The sequence below is a fragment of the Antechinus flavipes genome, chromosome 5 (assembly GCF_016432865.1).
Source record: "Antechinus flavipes isolate AdamAnt ecotype Samford, QLD, Australia chromosome 5, AdamAnt_v2, whole genome shotgun sequence".
In the NCBI taxonomy this organism is placed as follows: domain Eukaryota; kingdom Metazoa; phylum Chordata; class Mammalia; order Dasyuromorphia; family Dasyuridae; genus Antechinus; species Antechinus flavipes.
Window position 1 is genome coordinate 23,307,253 of NC_067402.1, and position 12,253 is coordinate 23,319,505.

The 12,253-nt window shown below is 35.6% G+C and overlaps 1 protein-coding gene across 12 annotated transcripts in view; it reads right to left on the reverse strand.

The window, feature by feature from the left end:
- RBMS3 (RNA binding motif single stranded interacting protein 3) overlaps positions 1–12,253 on the reverse strand; it is a 1,470,243-nt gene that overhangs the window by 583,396 nt on the left and 874,594 nt on the right. The window lies entirely within an intron of this gene.

Below are 12,253 nucleotides of genomic sequence, written 5' to 3' on the forward strand. Positions count from 1 at the left end.
AGGATTATGTATATTTATTCAAGACACAATAGAGAGCCACTGGAGTTGATCAAATAGGGAAGAACATGATCAGAATTGCGCCTAAGGATAATTATTTTTATATTTGCTGCTATTTTGGCATCATTAAGAGTACAGGGCAGATCCTGATTGCTTAGCATGATACCTAGCACATAGTAGGAGCTTAATAAATGTTCATTGACTGACTGATTTGAGACACACAAAACAACTGGAAGACCACTAGAATAGTCCAGCTAGTTGGCACAGTGAATAGAGAACCGGACCTGAAGGCAAAAGACTCATCTTCCTGAGTTCAAATCTAGCTTCAGACACATACTGGTGGTGTGACACTAAATAAGACACTTAACCCTCTTTGTCTCAATTCCCTCATCTGTATAATCAGCTAAAGAAGGAAATGGGAAACTATCCTAGTATCTTTCCCAAGAAAATCAGAAATGGGGTCACCAAAAGTTAAACATAAATGAAAAAAGTCTAGACCACAATAAAATAATCCAGACTAGACATCATGATGGCTAAGTGGTAGTTATGTGAGTAGTTATCACATAATATTCCACTTTGAAATTTGCATTCTGACAATCATTGATGTTAGAGAACATGTATAGAATCCATAGTCAGCAAGTATTCATTAAGCACCTACTATGTGCCAGGTACTCTGCTAAGCACTGAGGATGTAAAGAGGCATAAAAGACAATTCACTGTTTTCAAGGGAAATATGGGAAGACAAAAGTGCTTCATATCACAAAGATTTCTAGATAGTTAATTAAAATGGTAGAATGGAAAGCATACTACTTCTGGAGTCAGATGATGTGGGTTCAAATTCTGTCTCTGATATTTTCTATTTGGCGGATCAAATTACCAAACTTCCCAGGGTATTCATTTCCTTCAATATTAAATGAGGAGTTTGTAGTAAAAGGTCATTAGTGTGTCTTTTATCTCTACTGAAATGATAGTGACCTTGTAAATCACCTATTAAGTGAGAAAGGATTACAAAAAACAGGAGGTTCCTCTATGATTGCATAGAGAAATTCAATCATTTCAACTAGGGCTCCTTTACCACGACTTCTCCCCTTGCCAGCAGTTCAGAAAGAAAACAGTCTTTAGCCTACAAATCATTCTTATTTACTTTTGCAAATTTTCCAAAACTGTAGCTGCAAGAGAGAAAAACAGTGCTTTCAAGACACACATTTGAGTGTCTATTACTCAACAGAGAGTTTAATTTTGGAACTGCCGGTTGCTACGGTTTGCCTTTTTTTCTCTCAAAAATCTAACACAAACTGTGTGCTTACAAGGGCCCTGTGGTATAATAAAAATCTTAAAGAGCAGGGATTTCTTTGCATAATTCATATTTACAACAATTGGAGTTTATGTAAATCTTCATCAAGCTCAGAGTATGCTCCGGCCTCCACTGTGACCAAATGAGATGTTGTCATTAAAACAGACCAGAGATCTTCCCTCTCCTTCATTGGTCTTATCCTCCTTTGATATTCGAATCAAAAAAGAAACAAGCATTGCCAATCTAATCGATGGGCTATCTCATTTTATAGATATATTTAGGATGAACTACCAAAATCATCAGACACTAAGAAACACAATTTTATTCCTCACTACTGGATGGCACGTTGCAGCAAGAGAGTCTGCCAGATGTAGAAGAGAGCTAATAGAGATCAAGAGGGACTGTAGAAAGAGCATGCCTTTGGATCCCAAGAACCTGAGTTCAAGTCCTGATTCTGATATTTTTAATCTGGGTGACCATGGACAAATAACTTAACCTTTATGGGTCTTATTTTCCATATCTTTAAACTATAAACTTCCACTGCTATCAAGTTTAGATCAAGCTATAGGACTTTGATTTTATAACCTATTTTGCTTTTTTATATTTTGCCTTACTTGTGAAAACAGAGATTTTATTTCCTTATTGATCTTATGACATCTATTGAGCTAAGAAAGATGGTATATAAAGAGATAACCATGAAGACAGAAGATATAAGTCCTAGTCTCGCTTCTCTGGACAAGTTCATTTAACTTCTCAGTAATTGTCTAAAAATATGTTATACCTAATTTGCATAAATATATATATGAAAGCATTGGCAGAAGTTCCCAGCACTGTGAAGTCACAGGTCTATCACTAGGATATTTCTGAGAAATGGAATATTTTTCAGTACAATGCATATGAGTTTCAGATTTTATGCAAGCTTTTCTACAAAATAAATCCTTTTTCAGTCATGGAACTGACTTGGCAAAATCTCCAAAGATTAAAACTCTGAGTTCTATCAAAAGCAGAGAAATAGGGATTCAACTATCCTCAGATCAATGAAGATAGGAGTTCACAGGACAAAATGAGAAGAGTGGACTTTGCCCATAAATCCAACTCAGGGCAACCCTACAGGCATTTGACTAAGGACCTTCCAGGCACTGGGATAGGTAGATGTAGAGGTTCCACAGGTGAAATTATACTTTCCCCTAAAATGTCCATATTCAGACAAATATGTCTGGCATAGTGGGTAGAACACTTGATCTGGTATTCTGGAAGATTTAAGTAATTCTGGGTGATTTATATAATCTCTAATCTACCTGTTTCCTCATCCTCATCTATAAAATGAAGTTTATATTAGCACTCAAATCCCAGGGTTGCTGTAAGCATAAAATGAGAAATATTTGTAAAGAGATTGTGAATCTTAAAGTGCTATCCAGTCATTATTTTTATTGTCATATTATTATTATTGTACGATATAACATATTACTAGATACATTTATTTGTGACAAAAGAAGTAGCTATAGGATATTAGATAAAGATCCAGTCTTAAAAACAGGAAGACTTAGAATCCCATTCTATCTCTGACACATGCCATCTGATCACAGGCAAACTATTTTATCTGTCTGTTCTCTTCTTCCATCTCTCTCTGAATTCTCTGAGAATATGAAGTGTAGAACACTTAAAACACTCAAGGACTGGTAAGATAGGTGGATGGATAGATAGGCAGACAGACAGACAGATGGACAGACAGATAGATAGAAAGATAGACACAACTAATATATTCCTTTCAATTTCCACATTAATATAGGTCTATATAGAAATGTGAAGGAAAGAATGCTTATAACTGTAGACATTATGAAAGGTTTCCTAACATTAATAATAGTACTAATCATTATATTGATAGAGATAATGGGACAGCCACAGTAGATAGAGCACTGGATTTGGAATCAGGAATACTCATGTTCATGTGTTCAAATCTGGCCTTGGATACTTAGTTGCTGAATGACTCTGGTCAAGTCATTTAACTTTTTTCCCCTCAGTTCCCACATCTATAATATTAATAGGAGAGGGAAATGGCAAACCACTCTAATTCTTGGCACAAAAACCCCCAAATGGGTCATAACGAGTCAGATATAACTGAAGAACAGGAGATAACACATGAGCTGAGATTTAAACAAAGCTTAGTATTCTAAGAGATCAAAGGTAATGAGAGAGTTCTCTCCAGCTAAATTTAAAGCCACGCAAGTGGAAGAGGAAGTGGTACATTTAGAGAAGAGTAATAAATATTTCACAATATTTGTCTATCCAGAGTATCATCTTTATTTCATTATGAGTCAATTTACTTAATTTTCTAGGTTGCATTTCCGCTCACTTTTTATGACATTACTCAAGATAAATCCTTAAAACAGAAATGGCACAATGCTGATTAGAACTGGAATCAGCTCAGTTGCTCATCATTTTTCATGCTTGGATCACAAAAAAAGAGTTTGTTTCAGATGAAAACATTATTATAAACTTGAAGTAGCACTGATAATGCACATGTGGTTTCCCATAGATTACAAAAAAAAAAAAAAAAGGATGGATGAGTGTGTATAGAAGGACATGTATACATACATACACACATATATAATATGTATATATATATATATATACATATATATATATATATATATGTAGTCCCATTTTGTGAATTCAATAAAAGAGGACTTTACTAAGAAAGTGATTTATATTGTAAAGGAGAAAGAAAGGATTAAGAAGATGACAGTAAAAGCATTTCCACAGGCAAATTTAGGCACTTAAAAAGGAATTGTAATCCAAAAGTTCATTGCTGTATTTCCATCACATACAGAGGGCCTTAACTTTTTGCACTTAGTGGTCCCTCTTTGGAAGTCTGATGAAATCTATAGATGTCTTTTCAGAATCCTGTTTTTAAAAGCATAAAATCAAATCCATAGACTTATAAAGGAGGCCAATTATACTGAAATAAAGTCATAATAACAAAAAAATCATGGACCCCCTGAAATTTAGCCACAGATTTCTTCCTGTGGACTCAGCTTATGAACGCCTGCTCTGATATCTAAACTATACATCTGGCACATGCATCTAGAAGCTCTGTGTTCACTTCCCCACTAGAATGCCCACTTATAGGGACAAGGACTATTTTCCCAAGCTTTGTACTCTTTCTCCTTAACACCAGATCTGGCATATAACAAAGGCTCAATGATTAATGGCAGGCTGATTAATAATGTTAGTCAAATCATTTGTTTGAGATCTAGAACATTTCTGTATAGAAACAATGTTATCTATGGTCACCAAGGCCTCCGTACAGCCCAATAAAACTGGAACCAGTACCTTCTCACACAAGGCTAAACACTGTTAGACAGGCCTTGGAATAAGTGTCAGGAAATATACCATCAGCCATTTGTTTTTAAGTGAAGGAAGGTTTGTGTTAAGACACTATCTCAAGAGACAATAGTCATAACACTTTATTTCTGGGAGATTAATTTTTAAAATAATGTTTTGTATGTATGTGACTATGGATGGATGGAGAGATAGTTCTATTTATTTATATTTGTTTATAACTGTATATTTTTCATTTGGATTTGTGATTTCATCGGCGTAGAGAACTCCCAGTATGTAAACTCCCTCCCACTGACGCAGACTCACAATTCATCTCTGATGCACAGACTGAGAGAACTTCCTCCTGACTTTTGCGATCAGGAGATTGATTGTCCAAGGTCACCCATCCCCTGGCCTGTCTGACTCAGTCTCTGTTCTTATCTGTGGGAGGACTTGACCTAGGCTTCTCAATTAGAAGGCTAAACCTTTTAGTGGGGATTGGTTTTCCATAAAGTAATGCTGCCTTTCTCATGTGCACATGAATACATATTTGAATCCATGTAACAGCACAGTGTACCACGCCTACAATCAGGAGCCCTGAGTTCAAATCTGGCTTAAGATTGACACTTATTAGCTATATTATTATTAGCTTATTAGCCAGGCAAGTTCCTTTACACATTATTGCAGTTTCTTCATCTGTAAAATGAGTGGAAGAAGAAAATTGCAATCCAATATCTTTGCTTAAAAAAAATGGATCCATGAAGATCTGGACATAAGTGAAACAGCATTTCATCTACTTAAGTGCTGATTAAAAACACACTTCAAACATAAGTTTAGTTCTCTGACAGGAAAGAGAGATATTCATATCACATGGCAACTTAGGTACGGAGAATTCTTTGCAAACTAAACAGGGAAAGGACCCAGTAGAACAGAGCATCTGTTGTGGACAAGGCTATAATTATCTCACACATCGGAACACCACTGGGCATTCAAGTCTCTCACCATTCTGCCAGACACTGTGCTCAGACTTTTCTTTTTAACACATTATTAGAACATAATAAGTAGTTTGAAAGCCCTGTCAATAACCACATTACGTGCCTTGGACACTTTCCTTGACAGCGGAGTAGCTATAGTCTCTATCTCAATCTGATGAAAATCGGCACCATTTAGCTGTCAAACTGTCCTATTACAGAATTGTAGCCATGTTGTCACACGTCCCACCAAGGAGATCACCACCATGGGCAATAATATTGCAGCTAAATAAAACACTTGAAGTCTCTGGTTCTGGCTGGAAATTTACAACATATTGCCCATGGGCCAAGCTTGCCAAAAAAGTAGCTTTAGAAATAGAAGATGCCTCTGGGGATATGTGCCCCATTTTACAGATGAGAAAATTGAGATACAGAGCAGATAAATGGTTTGCCTCCGGTTATATAGGAATAAGCCCAGATTTAGGATTTGAAGCTAAATTATCTGATTTTCGATTCAGTTCTCCCCCCACTACAACACAATCCTCCTGCTTAATGTTTTCTTTCAGTCCACAGAAATAAGGTACTGTTTGCCAACCCAGCCCCAAGTAAGCCCAGAATGCTCTCCTTCCTCACCTTCACTTTTGACAGTTCTTGGTTTCTTCTCATTAAAGTTCTCCAAATAACTTAAAAGCCTTTTTCCCTTTTCCCTTCCTTTGCTCTCCTTCAAGATGCAGTTTAAAGAAAGAAATCCCAGAAATCGAAGTGAGATATATGTATATTATCTTATATATTTGATTTCTAGGATATATGCATCCATATCCCTCAGAGATGTAGATAGATAGACAGATAAATAGATAGATACATACATACATAGAAATAGAGATACATCAATACAACCACACAGATATCCAGAGTTATATATACACACAGGGAGAAAAAGAGAGAGAGTTATATTAATATACATATATCATTTTGTTTTTTGGAATACATTTGAATATATATATATATCTATGCATATGTGTGCATCTATCCATCCCCTCACCCCATCCGCCACACACACAGGATGGGGTTATATGTGTGTATACATCTGTGTGCGTGTGTGTAAGGGACCTCCTATAAATTGACACCTATGTAGATTTTATAATCTGCAATCTGATGGGATGGGATGGGGGATGAGGTGTATATGTGTGTGTGTGTGTGTGAATATGTGTGTGTGTGTATGTGTGTAGATGATCTCCAATGGCTGGTACCTATGTAAATATTATAATCTCCATTAGAGTTTAAGATCCTAGAGGGCAGGGACTCTTATTCAACATCTGTACTTAGCACTTAGCATAAAGCCAGAAATGGGGCCAGAATTTAACATGTAAATTTAGTAAATTAAATTCCAGGGTAAGTCATTTTCCATCTCAGGATCTCATCTTCCTCATTTGTAAAAGGAGATCTGCCTTCTCAGATCCCCCTAGTTTTAAATGTACCATAACCAAGGGGTTTCCTTCCTGGCCTGGCCAATTGAATGGAGCACCTTAGCTGCTCCTGGATAAATTGCTAGAAATTATCAATGAGCAAGACTTTCGTCTGATGTATTGATTGTTATTTTTTATTTCCTATACTTTTAACATTTAACCATTGAAACATATGTGATGATCTCAGTCATTAAATTAGCATTGATTAAATACCTATTGTTTGCTAACCACTGTGGCAAGTAATAGAGATAGAGAAAGGAAGGAAGGAAGGAAGGAAGGAAGGAAGGAAGGAAGGAAGGAAGGAAGGAAGGAAGGAAGGAAGGAAGGAAGGAAAAACTTGTGTAACATATGTGGATTTTTTTTAAATGCCCATATTGGCTTTGTTTAAAAACATATCTCATTTTGCACATCATATTTCTCAAGAAGCAAATAGAATGATTTTTCAAGGGTTCATTGAAATTGTCCTTGATTATTATATTGATGGAGGTTCTTAAGGCCTTAAAAGTAATCCTTGCAATGTTAATATTATATAACTTCTCAAGGTTCTGCTGACTTAATTCTGCATCAGTTAATAGAAGCAGTCCCAATTATCTCACACTAATATTTCTCCACGATTTCTAGGTCCCAACTGACAAGCAGTAGCTTGTTACTAATTGTATATCCTCTCTTGAAAAATCTAGGCCACTAATATAGTGCAGAGGGAAAATGACTTCAATTTCTCGATTTTCCTTAAGAGGGCAACTTCAGTAGATAATTAATAACCATTTATTAAGTGCCTAAGGTGGTAAATGCCAAGCACCTAAGCACTGTCATAAAGACAGAAAAGATACAGTTAATTCTTTCAAAAAGCTCGGATCATATCAGGAAAGCTAAGATATATAAGTGTAAATATATATATATATATATATATATATATATATATATATATATATATATATATATATATATATATATATATATTTTCTTTTAGATGAGACTAGTAGCTGGAAGAATTAGGAATGGGTTCATGGAAAAGCTGGAATTTGGGCTGAGTTTAAGGGAGGAGAGAAGAGGGGAAAAAAAAAAAACCTCCAAACTGTTCTTTCTGTTAATGACAAATAATATTTATTTTTCCTTCCAAATATTTGCTATTTATTTGTATATTCTTCTTTTCAGATGTGTGGAGGTTGTCTCAGGGAGGAGGGATTCTAGTCACAAAATGAATAAAGGAAATAAACAGGAGTGACAGCTTCCTCAGAGCCTGATTGCGGCACAAACTCAAGGAACATCATCCATCTGGGTGTCTCAAGGACAGATTCCCACGTGAGGCTCTGAGAGAGGAGGTGTCCTAGACACTGACAGATGGGCTTCCCTAGCCTAGAACAGACTAATGGAGCTTTTAGTCCATTTGCATACTGGCTGTCATGGAGTGAAATGGGTTGGTGTCAAAGGCTCTGAGGAGGCTAGAATGAAGGGGCAATGGTCTTATGTGTGAGATCATTCCACAGCAGATTCAGGCAATCTGCTGCATCCCTGCATATGCATGAGAACCTTCCTTTAGATTTCTGTAAAAGAATATAGATTATAAATGTATGGATTATAAACAATACATACACTTTTATAAAATCTAATTATTGAATCTGTTTACCAAAAAAAGGTTCATTTAGAAGTATAGAAAGACAACAGATTTGTGAATCTGTCCAGATTAAAATAGCAATTTCTATTTTTACCAATATACATTTCATAATATATATTGATAAATGCCCACAATCCAGAAAACTTTAGCATTTGATAACTGCCATATTAGAGTGGCATGAATAAAGTACGAAAGCTTGACAATAAATTGGCATCATTGTAATCACATAATTTACTATATCCCTTCAATTTGATGTGAATCAAATCAGAAACCATTTACTAAGCACTCAGTACCAAGCACAGCACTGTGCAGAAGAAATCCAAAGACAAAAATAAAACAGTGTGTATGTATGTATGTGTGTATATGTATATATATAATATATATACATATATAATATATATGTATACAACCACACATACATGTGTGTATATATATATATATATATTTAATGTACCAAATATTTACAAAGATTTCCAAAATCATTTCAAGAGGGAGATAGCTTTAATGGGAAGAGGGGACCACATAGGAAAGTAAGAAAGGTATCATCTCTCACTCCACCCTCACCAGTTTGTACTTTGAAGTAGATACACTGACTTTTTTATGCCTTAACTAGGCACTTAAATGAGTCAATCACTGACTAAACTCAACTGATTTCCCCTAAAATCTTTACTCTGACAACTATGATTCCAATAAAAGATTCAAGGGCACAGCTATCCATCCCTGAGCAAGCTCCTGCATCAGTGATCTAATTAGTCCATGCTGTAGCCTGAAAAGAAAAGGATTTTAAGTTGGCAGCAATAGTCTGAATTAAATCCATGTGATGATAAAACGTTCTTTTGAAAAACCTCCTTGGAGCTCAGTCTAATCATCACTGAGTAGAGTGCTGAAGGCTCCACAGCTCTGTACTGTGGATATCTTGAAAAGAAGATGAATTGGATTTTCAAAAATTGGCATATTGATTACATGATAAATAAATAGCTAGAATTTGATTGGCATAAACAATAGCAGCTCCCCTCCCAGGTGAAAAAATATCCCTTGAGATAACAGTAACAGCAGAATATCCTTTAACGTTTCTGTATGTACTAAAAATAAACAATAACAAATCTCAATTTATTCAAGATATTCAGTAATTCAGGCATTTTCTAATTCCAGTCTTTAAGTAGAATGCATGTTTCCTGAGGGAAAGGACTGCTTACTTTTTTTCTGTTTTCTCAGTCCTCATTAAGCAATAGATGACAGATAGTAGAGATCGAACAAATGATATTTGATTGATTTCCTCCTACTTAGAAGGAATTAAGGATGTCTATAAGTGAGGGGCATGGAACCAGTGAAAAGGACTCCCTGGATTCTCAAAGGCTCTGTCACAAATGATTGTACATATGTTCCCAGCAATATCTGACTTGCTTATTGGACGAGAGCTAACTTGGCAAAGTCTAGAGACTGTGTTTGTTGTGTTTGGGATGGGGGGGTTGGACATTTGGCCACAGGACCTCTCAAAGACCATCTTCCAAGTCTTAAGGGCTTGTGAATTACTTCAGAGAAGGGTCTGTTCATGGGAATGAACTCACTGTTACTTGAAATATTACTAACTACATCTAATAACTTGCAGGATAAGAACATGCCCTGGTATAGATTGCATTCTCTCCAGGACATGGTAAATAAATACTAAGAAGTTTGCTAAGTGTTATAATGGAAAGGATGGATGTTTTCTGTTTGAGTTGGTATATTTTTGATGAGTTGCCTCTTTTTTTGGCAAGGCAATTGGAGTTAAGTGACTTACCCAGGGTCACACACTAGTATGTATTAAGTATCTGAGGCTGGATTTAAACACAGGTCCTCTTGAGTTCAGAGCCAGTGCTCTATTCATTACACCATCTAGCTGTTCTGATCTTTTCTGTTTGGACTAGAGATTGATGAGTTCTTCTGCAAGTCTTTATTAATAGGCAGAGAAGCACTTAGTTAATTATTCAAGGGTTTTCATCATGACATCCTTCTGGTAGAAATGATTTCAGGATCAGTTGTGAAGATTACACTCACAGTGTTTATCGCAAATTTCCCTTTTTATAACCTTTGAATCATTAAGAATTTCATGACGACTAGGCAATTTGTTTCTTTCCCACTGATGACTCTCTGGTTATTTCAAACTAATTGCTTTTCGACTTGATCTCAGGTCAGTCACAATATAATGAATTCAAAGACTATAAAAGAGACCAACAATAGCTTCACACTAGAATGAAAAAGCTGGCTAACGGTGTTACATACAGTCTTCTCAAAAACAACAACTGAAAAAAATGCATCGAAGATACCTACACATAGTATGGAGCACATATTCCAAGGATAAGACAATTATAATTCCCATTAAGTGTTTTCTCAGTCCATTTTATGTGAAAAAGATAGAAGGAAAGGAGGACTAGTCAAAGGAAAACTGGGTTTCCATTTCAATTCCAATGCCAACTAGCTGTGTGAGCCTAGAAAAATCTTCAAACTTCTCTGAACTCATCTCATCTACAACATTGGGTTACTGAAAAGGTTTTAAAAAAAAATTGGCCAACCTTAAAGTACAGTTCATTCATATTTATTTCGAGTTCTAAGTTTCAGGAAAATGTTTAGTCTTTTTTAATTTTGGTAAAATCCAGACCTGTCATTGGTATGAGGAGCACTTGATCATGGACCTTCTTCCAGCAATATATCCAGTGTCTCCTCTCTAGCTCATGGTCATTGAGTTTTGTCTTGTAAGAGCTTAAAGGAAAAGCCACGGTCACACAGGTAATAGATTTTTGAGTCTGGTTTTGGTTAATTCTAAATGTATAAAAGATAGAATTTGGATGTAGGTTTTCTCATGCCAAAATTAGCTCTCTGTTCTCCAGATAATGTTGCCTCTTTAAGGAGAAAATCCAAACAAACTAACAAAAAACTCAATCATTACACTACAAAAATTAAAATATTATAAATGTAAAAGAAAGCTTTCCTTTGCAAACTATCGTGAGAAAATTCACATGTAGGTTATTGGGATTTTTTCAGATAAGATACAAGTCTAACTTCATTTGACTTGAATAAGATAATTTTTTATCTATTTTTACCTAATGTAAAGTAGCACTAGTAGCACTAGTATCGTTATTTTTGTCCAAAAAAATCAAGATTGATGCCCTCAAATCCAGTAATCAAGTCTCCAGATTCTTTAGCACATATTTCCCCTCACCACTGAAAATCCAAGGAGAAATCCTGGGAATTCCATCCAAAAGTAGTCTGTGGATATATGTCAGGTAATTATCCACCAACCATCCAATTTACAGATTCAGTTAAGCAACTCTAAAATTATAAACATACATGAGAACAAAGGCTCATTCATCCAATGAAGTTTCTTCACCTGTACATACACACAAGTCAGTGTTTAGATAACCTCCTTTATAAAATGAAGGTAGTTCTTCACTTCAAAGCCAGTAGGATGATAGTTCGAATTGTTATGAGTATCAAAACTATATTGAGAAAGTAGAGTCTTTCTTCTCACCTAACAAATACAACATTTTTATATACAATCTATGGAACTCTATGTTTACCTGGAGAGGCTGAGAGGGAGTGCCACAGTGCC